The 19758-nt window shown below is 41.4% G+C and overlaps 1 protein-coding gene across 2 annotated transcripts in view; it reads left to right on the top strand.

Moving 5' to 3' along the window:
- Positions 1–305: 305 nt before the first annotated feature.
- GRM8 (glutamate metabotropic receptor 8) overlaps positions 306–19758 on the top strand; it is a 2054171-nt gene continuing 2034718 nt past the window's right edge. Inside the window, exon 1 of one of the 2 annotated variants that reach the window (XM_069764916.1) lies at positions 306–1314. The gene's annotated coding sequence lies outside the window, so the exon portion shown is untranslated. The remainder of the gene's footprint in view (positions 1315–19758) is intronic. The other variant, XM_069764915.1, reaches the window with a different exon arrangement.

Genomic DNA, 19758 nt, shown 5'->3' with positions numbered 1-19758 from the left:
GTTTAAGCAGCATGAATCAGACATTACTTTTGCCTTTTGTGAGAGCAGATGCAAATACTAACATTTTCTGTACACTGAGGCACTTATAAGTATATATATATATATATAGTGCAAAGTCATACATTATTAAGATATGTTGGTTGTGAATGTGGCATTAAAGGTGTAAGCATCATTGAGTTAATACCCACACACATATAAGTAATTCTGTTCCTGTCCCAGCTTTCTGGTGCTGACAGGGTTAAGCTGCCTGCCAGGGAGGGGATGGCAGGAGGTTGCTGTTGAGCTGTGAAGCTTTCTGGATTTTTGTGTTGAGCGCATGCATTCAGCAGGATGGAATCATAGCCAGAATCCCATTGATCCCGCCTGGTTCTGGGTGGCTGGTGCCTGGTTCTGATGGCTGGTGCCTGGTTCTGATGGCTGGTGCCTGGTTGTGGATGGCTGGTGCCTGGTTCTGATGGCTGGTGCCTGGTTGTGGATGGCTGGTGCCTGGTTCTGATGGCTGGTGCCTGGTTCTGATGGCTGGTGCCTGGTTCTGATGGCTGGTGCCTGGTTCTGATGGCTGGTGCCTGGTTCTGATGGCTGGTGCCTGGTTCTGATGGCTGGTGCCTGGTTCTGGATGGCTGCTGGCCAGCTGTAGGACTGGCATGGTTCTGCCTACTGTGTCTGCAGTACTTGTATTCTGTGGTGCCATGCGGTGGTAATCAGTGTTATTCCCATGTCAAGAATGTCTAATTAGCCACTGGGCAAGTGGGAGACATTTCACAGGAGCCTTCAGGGTCTCAACATGCAGTGATTAAGAACTGTGTGTCCAAGCATATAAGGTAATGAAGAAGGAACTAAAGCTGCAAGTTTCCAGGGGTCCGTGTCTGGGGTTGGATCTGATCAGGGGGGACCTCTGAGGCATGGTGGGCTCTCAGTGTAGCTTCCCCTCTTCTCCAGCACGCCATGGACTAATGAATCATTAAACAATGGAAGCCTCAGTGTGAGCAGTGCCATTCCTAAAGCCTGGGCATAGTGAGTGACAGAGAGCAGCCCACCAGAGCCCCTCCATCCAGCGCGCAGTGCCTGTGCTGGCGGCACCCACCGTGGGCAGCTGAGGAGAAGCTTTCCGTGCCCGTGCTCAGGGTGAGCGTCTGCTAAGAGGTGGATTAGGGGAGTGAGGAGACCAATAGCTGCCAGTGGGAGGATTTGCGCTTCACATGGAGGAGAGGCAGCGAGTGAGGAGCTGTGGACCAGCAGCCGGCGCCAGCACCATGGACAGCTACAAGTGCGCGGCACGGGAGCGACGCTGAGGGCTGTGCGGGACCAGGGACGGTGGGTACCACGGCGTGACACGGTGCCTGTGCACAGGCTGGGGCAGCCCGCTACTGTGCTGGACAGTTCCATTGAGAATCATTGTTATCTCTAGAGCCCCCACATACTCCGTAGCGGTTTACTAATCAGAGGGTCCATGGATAGATAATAAGTACTATATTATTCTGTGCTACATGGAATATCGTACTGTGCAGCAGTATACTATAATGTACTATATACTACATACAATATTATACTATATACACTACACTATGTAGTACCATCCTATACTGTACTATATACAATATTATACTATATACACTACACTATGTAGTACCATCCTATACTGTACTATATACAATATTATACTAGTCAGCGCTGTACTATATTATATAATGTACTATACTATATACAAAATTATACTATATACACTACACTATGTAGTACCATCCTATACTGTACTATATACAATATTATACTATATACACTACACTATGTAGTACCATCCTATACTGTACTATATACAATGTTATACTATATACACTACACTATGTAGTACCATCCTATACTGTACTATATACAATGTTATACTATATACACTACACTATGTAGTACCATCCTATACTGTACTGTATACAATGTTATACTATATACACTACACTATGTAGTACTATCCTATACTGTACTATATACAATATTATACTATATACACTACACTATGTAGTACCATCCTATACTGTACTATATACAATGTTATACTATATACACTACACTATGTAGTACCATCCTATACTGTACTATATACAATGTTATACTATATACACTACACTATGTAGTACCATCCTATACTGTACTATATACAATATTATACTAGTCAGCGCTGTACTATATTATATAATGTACTATACTATATACAAAATTATACTATATACACTACACTATGTAGTACCATCCTATACTGTACTATATACAATGTTATACTATATACACTACACTATGTAGTACCATCCTATACTGTACTATATACAATGTTATACTATATACACTACACTATGTAGTACTATCCTATACTGTACTATATACAATGTTATACTATATACACTACACTATGTAGTACTATCCTATACTGTACTATATACAATATTATACTACTCAGCACTATACTATACTGTAGTATATTATATATAGTACTATACTATGCTGTAACATATTATATATAGTACTATACTATATACAATATTATACTAGTCAGCACTATACTATGTACACTATACTATGCTGTACTATATATGATGTAGTACTATACTATGCTGTACTATATACAGTATTATACTATGCAATGCTATACTATATGCAATACTATATATAGTTCTATACTATACTATATACAATATTCTACTATGCAGCACTATACTATGCTGTACTATGTACAGTATTATGCTATGCAATGCCTTACTATATACAATATTCTACTATGCAATCAATATTACACCACCATTACTATATAGTGAGTAATGCTAGGTATTATGCTGTTTCTAGGATGTGGCTGTCTTTCTGCAGTAATGGTTTTTCTAGGGAAGTGATTAGGAACACAGTATAGTGATACAGCCCCAGTATCGGCAGCGCTTGCCTCTGGATGCTCACTGACTGTTTAAGGGACAGGGGACTTCCAAAAGGAAAGCCATGAAAGTGGGACTTGTGTGTGATCAGAAGTCTTTGCCTTGTAGGTGAGCAGGTTGTGTAATCCCTCAAAGTGATCTCTTTGAGGAACTGAAGTAACAGAAATAATACTGCAATAACCTAATCACGTCTTATTATTAGATACCACTGTTTGTACTGATAGGAATGTGGTGCATTTTTTTTTACACGGCTTTGCTCCTCCTTTGCAGACTTGTTAAATACACCCTAAAGTGAATATGACGGTGACACCTCTTCAGAGTAAACAAGCAGTGGTGGGCGGGGAGGGATTTTTAAGAAATGCAAAGAAATATATATATATATATATATATATATATATATATATATATATATATATATATATATACACACATACATACAGTGTGTCTATGCTAAGTTTGATCTGATCGAGTTCAGTTGTTTTTCTTACTTTCGTCAGATAATGCTTTTTTTTTTAAATTGCCATTTACTATGAGAAGTCACCCCTTAGGGATAATATGACATTTAGGAATCATCCAGTTCTTGTTGTAAATCCCACAATATCTTATGCTTTATCTAGATAAGAAACTGTGGGATTAAAACTTTGTCTTTTCTCTGTATTAGAATACAGTGATAAGCTATTTGCAAAGACAGTTGCTGTCATCCCAGTACAATGTGAGTCATTGCCGTCTATATGAGTGAAGTATGACCCCAGAACATAAAAGGTGATATATGACTTTTGGAACATATGAGACTGAGAGGCATGTCAGCAACAGTCCACACCAAAATCTATCTGCTCAGCAGAAGAGCAGGGAGGTCCCTGGAGACTTGTTGAGCTGGTGAAAATGTGATAGAATCACACAGGACACTGGATGTCTGACACGTATCATTTTCTACAAATGAAATCCATTTCAGTTATTCGTTAGCAATTATTTTATGGAGAGATTGGAATAAAAGACATTGCATATCTTGTGTCTATAAATGCAAGGGTTGCTACACTTTATATATAGGCTCTCTGCTCATGGATCTACTTTACCCTTTTGGATTTTAGTTCCCCTTGTTTATAAAGAGAATTTCCTCCGGATAGAACAGATTAATGGAAGAAACATCTGGGGCTCTGATTTTCCAAAGTTAATACATATCACACAATAGCAAGTGATCAAAATCGATTACCAATGTAACTAGCACAGAAAGAATGGTACCCCTGACATTCAGGCTTCCAATGCCTGTGACCTTTACAATGGGGCTTATTGGAAGAATATTACAGTCTCTTGGAAAGAGAAGGGAGGTGTATTAAAATGCCTGTCTGGAGTGATGGGAGCATAAAATATAAACAATGATCTTTATAGTATGAGCCAAGCTATTACATGAGATTTATGATTCAACATGTAATAGTGGATGGATTTTAGTATGTGTGATTGAAAAATTAAAGATGTGAGCATGCACCTTCCATCTATGGACAAAAGACAAGAGCGTATATATATATATATATATATATATATATATATATACAGTTAGGTCCATATATATTTGGACAGATACAACATTTTTCTAATTTTTGTTATAGACATTACCACAGTGAATTTTAAACAAAACAATTCAGATGCAGTTGAAGTTCACACTTTCAGCTTTCATTTGAGGATATCCACATTAAAATTGGATGAAGGGTTTAGGAGTTTCAGCTCCTTAACATGTGCCACCCTGTTTTTAAAGGGATCAAAAGTATTTGGACAGATTCAATAATATTTTAAATAAAATGTTCATTTTTAGTACATAGTTGAAAACCCTTTGCTGGCAATGACTGCCTGAAGTCTTGAACTCATGGACATCACCAGACGCTGTGTTTCCTCCTTTTTGATGCTGTGCCAGGCCTTCACTGTGGTGGTTTTCAGTTGCTGTTTGTTTGTGGGCCTTTCTGTCTGAAGTTTAGTCTTTAACAAGTGAAATGCTGCTCAATTGGGTTGAGATCAGGTGACTGACTTGGCCATTCAAGAATATTCCACTTCTTTGCTTTAATAAACTCCTGGGTTGCTTTGGCTTTATGTTTTGGGTCATTGTCCATCTGTAGTATGAAACGACGACCAATCGGTTTGGCTGCATTTGGCTGGATCTGAGTGCACAGTATGGCGGCTCTGAAGACCTCAGAATTCATTCGGCTGCTTCTGTCCTGTGTCACAACATCAATAAACACTAGTGACCCAGTGCCACTGGCAGCCATGCGTGCCCAAGCCATCACACTGCCTCCGCCGGGTTTTACAGATGATGTGGAATGCTTTGGATCATGAGCTGGACCACGCCTTCGCCATAATTTTCTCTTTCCATCATTCTGGTAGAGGTTGATCTTGGTTTCATCTGTCCAAAGAATGTTCTTCCAGAACTGTGCTGGCTTTTTTAGATGTTTTTAGCAGAGTCCAGTCTAGCCTTTTTCTTCTTGATGCTTATGAGTGGCTCGCACCGTGCAGTGAACCCTCTATATTTACTTTCATGCAGTCTTCTCTTTATGGTAGATTTGGATATTGATACGCCGACCTCCTGGAGAGTGTTGGTCACTTGGTTGGCTGTTGTGAAGGGGTTTCTCTTCACCATGGAGATTATTTTGCGATCATCCACCACTGTTGTCTTCCGTGGGCGCCCAGGGCTTTTTGCATTGATGAGTTCACCATTGCTTTCTTTCTTTCTCAGGATGTACCAAACTGTAGATTTTGCCACTCCTAATATTGTAGCAATATTTCGGATGAGTTTTTTCTGTTTTCGCAGCTTAAGGATGGCTTGTTTCACCTGCATGGAGAGCTCCTTTGACCACATGTTTACTTCGCAGCAAAACCTTCCAAATGCAAGCACCACACCTCAAATAAACTCCAGGCCTTTTATCTGCTTAATTGAGAATGACATAACAAAGGGATTGGCCACACCTATCCATGAAATAGCCCTGGAGTCAATTGTCCATTTACTTTTGGTCGCTTTAAAAACAGGGTGGCACATGTTAAGGAGCTGAAACTCCTAAACCCTTCATCCAATTTTAATGTGGATACCCTCAAATGAAAGCTGAAAGTCTGAACTTCCACTGCATCTGAATTGTTTTGTTTAAAATTCATTGTGGTAATGTCTATAACCAAAATTAGAAATATGTTGTCTCTGTCCAAATATATATGAACCTAACTGTATATATATATATATATATATATATATATATATACATATACATATATATATTTTATATATATTATACACTGCTCAAAAAATAAAGGGAACAAATAAAATCCCACATCCTAGATATTACTGAATGAAATATTCCAGTTGTAAATCTTTATTCATTATATAGTGGAATGTGTTGAGAACAATAAAACCTAAAAATAATCAACATAAATCACAACTAACATTCCACGGAGGTCTGGAGTTGGAAAGATGCTCAAAATCAGTGGAAAATGAAATTACAGGCTGATCCAACTTCAGTGGAAATGCCTCAAGACAAGGAAATGATGCTCAGTAGTGTGTGTGGCCTCCACGTGCCTGTATGACCTCCCTACAAAGCCTGAGCATGCTCCTGATGAGGCAGCAGATGGTCTCCTGAGGGATCTCCTCCCAGACCTGAGCTAAAGCATCTACCAACTCCTGGACAGTCTGTGGTGCAACGTGACATTGGTGGATGATGCGAGACATGATGTCCCAGATGTGTTCAATCGGATTCAGCTCTGGGGAATGGGTGAGCCACTCCATAGCTTCAATGCCTTCATCTTGCAGGAACTGCTGACACACTCCAGCCACATGAGGTCTGGCATTGTCCTGCATTAAGAGGAACCCAGGGCCAACCACACCAGCATATGGTCTCACAAGGGGTCTGATGATCTCATCTCGGTACCTAATGGCAGTCAGGCTACCTCTGGCAAGCACATGGAGGGCTGTGTGGCCCTCCAAAGAAATGCCACCCCACACCATTACTGACCCACTGTCAAACCGGTCATGCTGAAGGATGTTGCAGGCAGCAGATCGCTCTCCAAGGCGTCTCCAGACTCTATCATGTCTGTCACATGTGCTCAGTGTGAACCAGCTTTCATCTGTGAAGAGCACAGGGCGCCAGTGGTGAATTTGCCAATCTTGGTGTTCTGTGGCAAATGCCAAGCATCCTGCATGGTGTTGGGCTGTGAACACAACCCCCATTTGTGGACGTCGGACACTCAGACCATCCTCATGGAGTTGGTTTCTAACCACTTGTGCAGACACATGCACATTTATGGCCTGCTGGAGGTCATTTTGCAGGGCTCTGGCAGTGCTCCTCCTGTTCCTCCTTACACAAAGGCTGAGGTAGTGGTCCTGCTGCTGGGTTGTTGCCCTCCTACGGCCCCCTCCACGTCTCCTGGTGTACTGGCCTGTCTCCTGGTAGTGCCTCCAACCTCTGGACACTACGCTGACAGACACAGCAAACCTTCTTGCCACAGCTCGCATTGACGTGCCATCCTGGATGAGCTGCACTACCTGAGCCACTTGTGTGGGTTGTAGAGTCCATCTCATGCTACCACGAGTGTGAAAGCACAGCCAACATTCAAAAGTGACCAAAACATCATCCAGAAAGCAATGGTACTGAGATGTGGTCTGTGGTCCCCACCTGCAGTACCACTCCTTTATTGAGTGTGTCTTGATAATTGCTAATACTTTCCATCTGTTGTCTATTCCTTTTGCACAACAGCATGTGAAATTGATTGTCAATCAGTGTTGCTTCCTAAGTGGACAGTTTGATTTCACAGAAGTTTGATTTACTTGGAGTTATATTCTGTTGTTTAAGTGTTACCTTTATTTTTTTTTATATATATACATATAGTTTGTGTTTTAGTTTGTGTATATATATATATATATATATATATATATATATTATATGTATTCACTCACACAAATATTTAGTTTGCTTTTGGAAATAAAAGTAGCAGGACTTATATTCTTTGAGGGCAGGAAAAGATAAATCAGTAATTATAGAGTGCATTTTTCTACAAAACCCTCATTGTATTCCATGGACAAATGTCATTGAAAGTTTTCTAGCCTAGTAATCTAATCTTACACAGTATAGGCCACCTCTGGTAAATAATAAGTCCCAGGTAATTGACATGATAAGATATCTATAATCTTAGACATCATCGTGTTGATTCCAGCATTTACCTTTTTAGATTGACTTTTTATGCATATATCCCAAATGATTTACATGAGAATTGGATCCATAGAAGGAAAAGTATTACAGCACCGGCAACAACAGTGAATTGCATTTATAGTTATAGATATTTCTGAACTGAACTGATCTTATTTCAGCAACCAATTGTTATATATTCAGAATATAGCTTCTCAATCATTATAGACTTCCCTAAAGCTGGTGTTACACATTAGATGGCTGTTGACCAAACGATGCTTTGGCTGATCAATCGGCCGACAGCCATCCCAGCTTACTGTCCAGTAGACAGAAGCGATCATTCGGCCTATGTTCTTTGTGATACGTTGGCTTATCTCCAGGAGAACAATGCGATAGGCAGTCTGAAATCAGACATGCATGATCAACATCTCTCCCAAACATCAATCTGCCAGAGTCCCATGCACATTAGACCGCCTGCTTAACCTCTCAATATTGGTGGATTCGGCCAACATGAATCTAATGTGTATCCGGTCCATAAGAAACCTTTTAAATGGTCAGATTCATGACTTAACATCATAACTCATTTAAAGACCATTTCAAACACAATGATACAGAATGTATGGGGATGAATGAATAATACTATGTTTGATCATCCTTCAAACACTTTGCATATTGTGGACAACCCATCCCCTGTTTACACAAGTTAATGTGCTGCTGAGTAATATTTGTTTCAGGCAACATAAATGTTGTGAGTGGATAACAAATAAACAGCCACCACCACCGAATAGATAAAGATTGCCATTAGCCAAATTAACTTTCGGCCAGCTGCCATATTTAAGGGGTTGTTCAGTAACACAATATCGATGCCCCATCTGTGGGAGAGGTCATTGATCAGAGATCGATGGGGATTCAACACCCAATACCCTCACCGATCAGCTGAAAGCATTCCCTGCTGACAGGTATTGCAGAATGGCTTCTATTCTTTTCATTGTGAGCGGTTCGGAGCCTTTCAAGCATAAAAGCTGTTCTGCAGTACCAGCAATTGCTGCCACATTTGGAATGGTACTGAGCTCTGCGTATTCTCGTTGTGTCTACATACAGGGGCTGCCAGAGCTGCTTTCAAGCTGATCAAAATGGTTGCCAGGTGTCGTACCCTCACCAATCTCAGATTGATGATTTTTCCTATGGGTACGTCATCTAAATGGGGAAACTGTCATATCAGAAAATGACCAATTCCTTATATCACATTTTTGTATTAAATATGCTTTAAAAAAAAATGAATTTTTTTTTAGTCTTTTTACATATCCATTTTACAGGATGGGCGATTTATATGGATACACCTGGGTGGGCCATTTATAAAGTTGGATCCAAAATGGCTGACTTCAAAATTGCTGCCATGGTCACCACCCATCTTGAAAAGTTTCCCCCTCCCATATACTAATGTGCCACAAACAGGAAGTTTATATCACCAACCATTCCCATTTTATTTAGGTTTATCCATATAAATGACCCACCCAGGTTTATACATATAAATAGCCAACCCTGTACATTAAAAATAAAAAATATAAATCTTGCAGTTTTCAAACTGGCCACTGTGGCTGTTTTAGACTCTTAACTTCCAATTGTTTTGGAAAACAACACATTTACATAGCCATAGTGAACAGAGCCTAACCCTATCTTTTGTGCTGAAGAGTCTAATAAGTCTGTGCATAAGTCATTGTGAAGGGATGGGGAGCAGGGTCAACTATGGCACCTACTGTGAATGGTGGATCCTTTCTTATCAACTGTATATAGAGACATTACCTCCTGTCATTATAATCCTGCCTTTAGTAATATGGAGTCTTGCTGTGAATGCGCCCTGATATATCAGGCTGTATGAGTCTAAAGAAGCCCCCGTGGCCAGTATGAAAATTGTAAGATTACTGATTTTGTGTTTTTAATAAAGATTGTGATATGAGGAAAAAAATGCCTTTTTTAAATTAAAGTAACACAAAAACCTGATTTCTAAGTAATTTCTGATGACAGCTTCCCTTTAAGTGTATGGAAACCATTATGGTGCCTTTAAATGTACAGATATCTCGCCAATTTCCATCCAGAGAGCAAAACACCAAGGTACCGATAAAAAAGTCCATAGAACAATGTATGAAAATATAAAAATATATACTTTATTGGGTAAGTATAGAAGGTGCAGGGGACACACAAACATAAGAAAAAGGGCTCATAATATTGATGTATTTAATAAAATGACATATATCAAGGTAAAGTAGGGAGATGTGCTGCAGAAGGCTGTCAACAGTGTGCTGAAAAACAAAACATGGTGCTGAAAAAGTATAAGTATAATCTAATATATAATTGCCTAGAATACTACTTCCTGCAATTTGTGCCAACTTCCGTGGCTTTGTCCGGAGCTAATGTCCGGAGCTAATGTCCGGAGAGAAGTGACGTCAACAGTGTCCAGTGTCTGATTGGTTGCCGCCTGCTGCGAGCGACCAATCAGAAACGTGCCGTACTGTGACACACTCCGCCCGCCATTTTGGTGTGATTTTTGAATTTTTACCTCACAGCAAGTTTCTACTGCGTGGAGGCGGGCCCAGTGACGTTGCTCTTCAAGCTCCTGCCGAATTTTGTCAAAAAAATGATAATACCATTTACCAAAACTATATATACTTAGTTGTGAAGTGGTTCAGTGACATTTTCACACCAATTTTGAACTTTTGTTTGGTGTTTTCTCCATATACTGCCTATTATTTTTGTTCTTTCTTACTATTATTTATTAACTAGATGGCAGCCCGATTCTAAAGAATCGGGAGTCTAGAATCCATATATACTTTATTTATTCAAATATAAGAATAATACAATTAATAAATAATAGTAAGAAAGAACAAAAATAATAGGCAGTATATGGAGAAAACACCAAACAAAAGTTCAAAATTGGTGTGAAAATGTCACTGAACCACTTCACAACTAAATATATATAGTTTTGGTAAATGGTATTATCATTTTTTTGACGAAATTCGGCAGGAGCTTGAAGAGCAACGTCACTGGGCCCGCCTCCACGCAGTAGAAACTTGCTGTGAGGTAAAAATTCAAAAATCACACCAAAATGGCGGGCGGAGTGTGTCACAGTACGGCACGTTTCTGATTGGTCGCTCGCAGCAGGCGGCAACCAATCAGACACTGGACACTGTTGACGTCACTTATCTCCGGACATTAGCTCCGGACATTAGCTCCGGACATTAGCTCCGGACATTAGCTCCGGACATTAGCTCCGGACAAAGCCACGGAAGTTGGCACAAATTGCAGGAAGTAGTATTCTAGGCAATTAATCTCCGGACATTATCTCCGGACATTAGCTCCGGACATTAGCTCCGGACAAAGCCACGGAAGTTGGCACAAATTGCAGGAAGTAGTATTCTAGGCAATTAATCTCCGGACATTATCTCCGGACATTAGCTCCGGACATTAGCTCCGGACATTAGCTCCGGACAAAGCCACGGAAGTTGGCACAAATTGCAGGAAGTAGTATTCTAGGCAATTAATCTCCGGACATTATCTCCGGACATTAGCTCCGGACATTAGCTCCGGACATTAGCTCCGGACAAAGCCACGAAAGTTGGCACAAATTGCAGGAAGTAGTATTCTAGGCAATTATATATTAGATTTGTATTTACAAATGAAACAAATAAAAAAAGAACATTTCATATATATTATGCCCACCAATGACCACTACTGATCACTATTGACTCTATATTTATTTGATTTCAGACAAGATCTATAAATGCGAATATCGGTCCTATTTGTGGGATTGGAACATAATTACAGACCTGGGTTGGAAGCAGTTTTCTTATGATCAGTTTTAGCAACAGATTTGGCAACAACTAGTTTAGCTGCCAATGAGCAAAAAAAGTAAAAAGGATCTGCGGTGCTTGAGTAAAACTTCCGTTTGTTTAATTGGTTAAAACAAGGGATATCCATGATTAAAAAATACAGAGTTCCTGACATAACTGCCCTTAGTCATAAAGTGTAAGAATCACATGTATTTTTTTGATCATGGATATCCCTGTTTTTAATGGATGAAATAAACGGACGTTTTATTTAAGCACTGATCCTTTTTCCTGCTTTTGCCCACTACACACTTCTGGTCAGCAGCATGGATAGATGTCCTTACTACTGATGCAGCGACATGTCATGGTGAGGCTTTTCATGTTCTTGCACGCAGCTGTCAATGTTATAGTGTGCATGGTCACCATTGATTAGAATTTAAAGCTTCAATATCTAAAATTGAGATTTCTGCTACTCACTTTTCCATATATTAATGCAAAGTAATAGACTGGACGTGTATACTGTAAAGAGGTAAAAAGTACAAAAGTTCATTATATGCAGCCGAAGCTTGCCACGCCATATGAGTGCATGAATTATAAATGCATGTATTTCCCATTCTTTTCCACTTTACTCCTCGTTTTTTCCTCTCTTCTCACTTCTCGTCCATATTTTAATTGCATTGGTTATGCCCTATGCAGCATTGTTTGGTATAAAACCTGTCATTTTGATTTACTAACACTTCCTACTTTCTATCATTAGATACTCCATTTGAAGTATCTGTGTGCTGCCCAATTTTATTTTCAGACAGCGCACATACCCACTGAGCATGTCCTTATTCCGATCTTCAACATGAAATCACATTAGGACATGCTCTGAGTTTCACGGATCTCATGCTCAGATCTGTGATGTGTAAATGGATCCATGGGACTCTGAGTCTGTCCGAGTGCTTTCCGATAAAAATTCAGACTGTACGCGAATATATGAAGTGAATGTCTGAATGGCCCCTAATAGGTGTCATACTGAGGAACTGTCACTTTAAGGCTGTGTGCACACGTTGCTATTTTTTTCCACAGTTTTTCCCAATAAAAACGCTATAAAACCGCAAAAAAACCGCATACAATAAGCATCCCATCATTTAGAATGATTTCTGCATGTTTTGTGCACATGATGCATTTTTTTCTGCGAAAAAAATGCATCGCGGTAAAAAATGCAGCATGTTCATTAATTTTGCATTTTTTTTGTGGATTTCCCACTACAAAATGCATTGGGAAATGTCCGGAAAAAAATGCATCAAAAACGTGGCAAAAACGCGGCAAAAACGCATGCAGATTTCTTGCGGATTTCTTGCAGAAAATTTCAGGTTTTTCTCAGGAATTTTCTGCGAGAAATCCTGAACATGTGCACATAGCCTAAAGGTGTTTTTTCCACAATGAATGTGAACAGGATTAGTCCTAGCTTCCTTTACCGTATAACAGCAGTAAAGGGCAGTTTTAATAAAGTGCCAGTTGATATCTGCTGATCCATTAAAAGTGTTGGTGATTTGTGAATACAGCCTTGTAGAGTGTGTAGCTTTATCCATCAGCCCCACAGCCATTGAATGAAGCAGCATGGGGCATGCTCACCTCCCTCACCAAACTGTTCTTTAGTGTTGTTATGCAGTGAGAAGAGTGAGGGTTTGAGTTCCCTATTCTAGTGATCAGTAGGAACCGCTATGCTGTGATCAGCAGGTTTTTAATATGTAATCTGAGGACAGCATGAGATAGGGGCTTAGACACTGATTTCAGTGATTGGTCACTTATTAGGCTCTGTGCTGTTGTTTCAATACAATGAATGTTTTATCACCTGGATTATTACTGCCTGGACTACATCTCATGTGAACCCTAGTCTGACCATGCCCCTCCTCTGATAAGCAGCTTACTGTCAATAGACAATGTACACAGCAAGCTGTGGTGTGGTCGGGGTTAACTTTCTGAACTCTGCCACATCTAAAAGCTATAATTGTGTCACAACTGCTTTAGTCAGTAAACAAAGTGATACATCATTAGAATTAGGGTCTCTTTTCCTAAGTTATGCAGCTCTCAGATGAGGTAGCCAAGATGACAAATACCTTTAAATGACATGTAAATAGGATGCCACCTGTGCCACAAGTCTTTTTGCTAGTTCCATCTTGGTCAACTGTAATTTCTTTTTTTCTGAAGTTAAAGTGTCTAGCAGTAAAGTTAGCTCTCCCATTAAGTTGTATACAACTTGTTTACATGGTAAAGCACCTGCACATAAAAGTAGTATCACCATGCACATAACCAAATCAAGTGGTTTAAGAGACTAAGTGGCTAACATAGGAAACCCCAAAGTAGATAACCCAAACTAAAAGAATTTTTAACTACCGCCTCACACGTGCACGAAGAATGGTGGAGTGCGCTTTTGGGATTTTGACCGCCAAATCGAGAGTTCTACTGACATTTATAAACTTGAATACAGACACTGTTGATGAGGTGGTGAAAGCTTGTGTTATTCTGCACAATTTTGTGAGTTCCAAGGAACTGATTTCCATGGAGGACCACTCTGAAGAAACCACCTTGGCTGATTATAACAACATAGTGTATAGAAGTTCTGTGAGAGTTTCCCAAATTAGGGAACAATTCGCAAAATACTTTATGTCACCAGAAGGAAGAATAGACTGGCAGGATGAGAGAGTTTGAACAATTTGTCTTTGACCTTGTAACGGTATTTGACATACTTTTACTCAAGTTGTGTACCTCTTTGGTTTCTACCCAAAGTATTTTACCTTCTTTTACCCAAGTTGTGTACTTCTTTGGGTTCTACCCAAAGTATTTTACCTTCTTTTACCCAACTTGTGTACCTCTTTGAGTTCTACCCAAAGTATTTTACCTTCTTTTACCTAAGTTGTGTACCTCTTGGGGTTCCCCCCAAAGTATTTTACCTCTACAAATAAACCATCTTTAACCCAAGTGTTGCTATACCTTATAAAATAAAATACAAATTTGCTGTAAAAACACAGTTTTATTACAATTTTTTTTAAACAAAACAATAATAAAATTAAGTTTGGCAACACAAAAAAATAATCTCGAACTTAGAGGTTTGAATATGTGGTGTGGAGATAGTGCTGGAGGGGCTGTCAGATAGGGACACTTCGACAGTGGGAGTGTGAAGAGAGGAATGTGGTGGTGGTGGGGAAGGATCAATAGGTAGTGGTGAAGGGGTGGAGAAAGCAAGGGAACGGGTGGACAGGAAACTGAGAGTTGGGTTAGGAATTTTGTATGATGGAGGGTTGTGGCTGATGGTTTGGGAGGATTGGGAGGCTGAAGCGTTGAGGGGTGGAGAAGGGGGTTGGGACATGATGGGTGAATGTGGCTGGTGGTAGTGGGCTGGGAGAGGAGGAGTGGAAGATGTTGGAAACTGGTATGTGGAGGGATTTTCATACTGGTCTGGATGGTGGGAAGGGGCATGGGCGGGACGCTGGTAGTGGTCTGGATGGTGGGACGGGGCATGGTCACAATGTAGGTAATGGTGAGGTTGGTGGGACGGGGCTCGGGCACATTGCTGGTATGGGTCAGGAGGATGGTAGTGGCTGTAGTGATGGACAGTGGCTGAAGGGGGGCAGGTGCAGGAGGAGTGGCAAGTGTGATGGAAAGTGCAGTGGCTTTGGAGGCAATGAGCGCTAGAGTAGACTGGCAGGCTTCCATTACTTTCATCTGCTGATCAGTAGATTCTCCATTTGCTCGAGTACCGACCGGAAAAAAGTGTGGTTCGGTGACTGACTTGCCTCTGAATGCATCGTTAGCAGAAGTGTATGCAACTCGAGTATGCTTTTATTTATTAAATTGAAACCTGCAGCCATTTGCTCAGACAAAACTTTGAGACAGTTCTGAAATGATGCGTTCGGGTGCAAGAACTCGGGCGCATAGCTCTGTACCTGACCACTCTTCCGCTGGCGCCCCGAAGCCACAGGTGTACTAGAGGTGGCAGCAGCAGAGGGGTGGGGTACAGGAAAAGCTATATCCTCACCAGCAGATTTATGCAATGGAACCGGCCAGGATGCTCCAGGGCTGGTGGATGGGACCGAGGAATCAGATGGGTGGGAAGGCTGGGAAGGTGCAGAGTGTGAAGGTGCAGAGTGTGAAGGTGCAGAGGGGCCTGGACTGTCGAAGTGTTCCTTGGTGGCGGACTCCTGAGTGATCTCCCCAGAAGGGTTCAATGCAGCTGCAGGCTCTTGAGTGCTCCCAACAGTGCTGTGGAACAAAGAAAAAAAAGGAATTAATATACTGAAATTGCATGACCCTTACTGAAACAACAAAAGAGGGTTAGACATGTAAACCATTGCTTATTACATGTGGTGGGTGATATTTACCTTTGAGTCACCATCATTGACCTGAGGAACGACAGGGCTTGGGCATACTTGTATCTGCTCCTGCGTCCTCCAGAACCACACGGAGCCCGCATCTCTTTGTTGAACTCCTTCTTAAAGCGATCCCTGATAGACTGCCACCGCTTCACAATCCTCTCACCTGTAAAAAAGGAGAAACACAAATTGGTTAAGATACAATTCTTTGAATGCATCAACATAACTGAACTGTGTGTACTTATGTTCTTGAGTCTGGGCCCGAACATTGAGGTCCTCCCACCTCTCAACTAGCATAATTGTTCCCAGAGTCAACAGGTCACTATGACATCAGCATGGCGGCGGTCACCCATGTTCCACAGCGGCTCCCTTTCTCGAATCAGATCGATGAAGAGGTCAATATTGAGGCCGACCTCCTCATCGTCCGAATCAGGAGCACGCTGTGAAGCCTGTTATAAAAAAAGGCCAAAAAAATAAAGTTAGATTCAAAACAAAGAAAATATCAAAAAAAAAAAGAAAAAAGATACTTTCACGATGATGGCCGCCACGACTCTGATGCCGACGACCCTGAGAGCCACTCGGAGGACCTCTTGATGGAGCACCAGAATCCGAACTCTAAAGAAAAACATAACAAATATGTGCTTGTAGTTTGCCTTTTTATGTGTTGTGTACATTTTGATATCTATAATGATCATTCTGTTCATGTTGTGCAATGTGTCCAATGATCTGTTTCTATGTGTTGTGTGCATTGTTCTTTCTGTAATCTTTTGTTTTTATGTGTTGGGTGTAGTGTGTGGTTTGTGGTTCCGCGATGCATGAAAGAAACATACCAATTGTGATCCCGCTCCAGATCTTTCTCCACCCCTTCGGTCTTCTTCCGGAAGCACCTCTTCTGCAGCAGCAGCCTCCTACAAAAATGAAATATGGTGAAATACATATACAAAGAGTGAGAGACAGAGCTAGACAGAGAGCTACAGAGAGAGAGAGAGAGCAAGACAGAGAGAGAACGCGAGAGAGCTTGAGCGAGAAATTATATACAAAAGATATATTCACCTCAATGCGCTGCCGACTAGAGGGAGGGCTCCCAGAAGAAGACATGGCTGATGGCAGGTAGGCTCTTGCTGGAAGGCAGGCAGGCAAGGCTCTTGCTGGAAGGCAGGGTGTGGCAAGGCTCTTGCTGGAAGGCAGGCAGGCAAGGCTCTTGCTGGAAGGCAGGGTGTGGCAAGTCTCTTGCTGGTAGGCAGGCAAGGCTACTGCTGGAAGGCAGGGTGTGGCAAGGCTCTTGCTGGAAGGCAGGCAAGGCTACTGCTGGCAGGCAGGCAGGCAAGGCTCTTGCTGGAAGGCAGGCTCTTGCTGGAAGGCAGGCAGGCAAGGCTACTGCTGGCAGGCAGGCAGGCAAGGCTCTTGCTGGAAGGCATGATGTGGCAAGGCTCTTGCTGGAAGGCAGGCAGGCAAGGCTCTTGCTGGAAGGCAGAGTGTGGCAAGGCTCTTGCTGGAAGGCAGGCAGGCAAGGCTACTACTGGAAGGCAGGGTGTGGCAAGGCTCTTGCTGGAAGGCTGGCAAGGCTACTGCTGGCAGGCAGACAAGGCTCTTGCTTGAAGGTAGGCAGGCTCTTGGCTAGAAGGCAGGCAGGCTCTTGCTGGAAGGCAGGGTGTGGCAGGGTGTTGGCTCTCTTGCTGGAAGGCTGGAAATGAGTGAGGGCCTCAATGGCATTCTTTTATATATGTGTTCTGGGGGCAGCCCTATAGGTTCTGAGCATGCTCAGATGAAAAAACTGGATCAGGCTGCCGGATCCGCCTTTTTCTGGATCCGGCACATTCCGGCATCCATAGACATGCATTGTAGGGAAAAGCAGGAAGAGCCGGATCCGGCCTTTCCAGCTTTTTCGCTGCAGACAAAAAACGTTACAGTAGATGTTTTTTCCAGACGCTGGAAAAAAACGGAAGGAATGCAAGGCCATCCGGCGCAATCCGGTGCTGATACAAGTCAATTGGGAAAAAAATGGTTGCGGTTTTTATTTTTGCCGGTTCCGTTTTATCTGAAAAGAGCCGCAATCAGCCGGAATGAAAAAACCTGATGTGTGAAAGCAGCCTTACCTGCAAAGAGGGGGGGAAGGCAAATCCATATTATCTCCCATGGTTTTGAAATGGGATATCAAACACACTGCAAAATACAAAGTATATGTATCAATTTTTGGGGTTATATATCTATTACTAGCTGAAGAGCCCGGCGTTGCCTGGGCATAGTAAATATCTGTGGTTAGTTATAGCACCTCACTTCTCTTATTTTCCCATCACGCCTCTCATTTTCCCAATCACATCTTTCATTTTCCCCCTCATATCTCTCATTTTCTCCCTTACACTTCTCATTTTCTCCCTCACTCCTCTCATTCCCCCCTAACACTTGTCATTTCGACCTCACATCTGTCATTTTCCGATCACTCCACTATTTTCCCTCACTCCTCTTTCGACCCCACATCTGTCATTTTCCAATCACTCCTCTATTTTCCCTCACTCCTCTCATTTTGCACTCACACCTTTTCATTTTCACCTCAGTATATACATGTTTGTCATCTCCGTTATATATAGTATACAACTGTATGTCATCTCCTGTATATAGTATATACCTGTATGTCATCTCCCCTGTATATATAATATACCTGCTGTGTGTCATCTCCCCTGTATATAGTATATACCTGTATGTCATCTCCTCCTATATATAGTATATACCTGTATGTCATCTCCTTCTATATATAGTATATACCTGTATGTCATCTCCTGTATATAGTATATACCTGTGTGTCATCTCCCCTGTATATAGTATATATCTGTGTGTCATCTCCTCCTGTATATAGTATATACCTGTATGTCATCTTCTATATATAGCATATACCTGTATGTCATCTCCTCCTGTATATAGTATATACCTGTAGGTCATCTGCTCCTGTATATAGTATATACCTGTGTGTCATCTCCTCCTGTATATAGTATGTACCTGTATGTCATCTCCTCTATATAGTATATGCCTGTGTGTCATCTCTCCTGTATATAGTATATATCTGTGTGTCATCTCCCCTGTATATAGTATATACCTGTGTGTCATCTCCTCCTGTATTAGACCTCGTTCACACATTATTTGCTCAGTATTTTTACCTCAGTATTTGTAAGCTAAATTGGCAGCCTGATAAATCCCCAGCCAACAGGAAGCCCTCCCCCTGGCAGTATATATTAGCTCACACATACACATAATAGACAGGTCATGTGACTGACATCTGCCGTATTTCCTATATGGTACATTTGTTGCTCTTGTAGTTTGTCTGCTTATTAATCTAATTTTTATTTTTGAAGGATAATACCAGACTTGTGTGTGTTTTAGGGCGAGTTTCGTTTGTCAAGTTGTGTGTGTTGAGTTGCGTGTGGCGACATGCATGTAGTGACTTTTGTGAGATGAGTTTTGTATGGCAACATGCATGTAGCAACTTTTTGTGTGTCGAGTTGCATGTGACAGGTTAGTG

The sequence above is a fragment of the Ranitomeya imitator genome, chromosome 4 (genome assembly GCF_032444005.1).
Source record: "Ranitomeya imitator isolate aRanImi1 chromosome 4, aRanImi1.pri, whole genome shotgun sequence".
In the NCBI taxonomy this organism is placed as follows: Eukaryota; Metazoa; Chordata; class Amphibia; order Anura; family Dendrobatidae; genus Ranitomeya; species Ranitomeya imitator.
The sequence above is the reverse complement of the archived record's forward strand: the minus strand, read 5'-3'. Positions and strand labels throughout refer to the sequence as shown.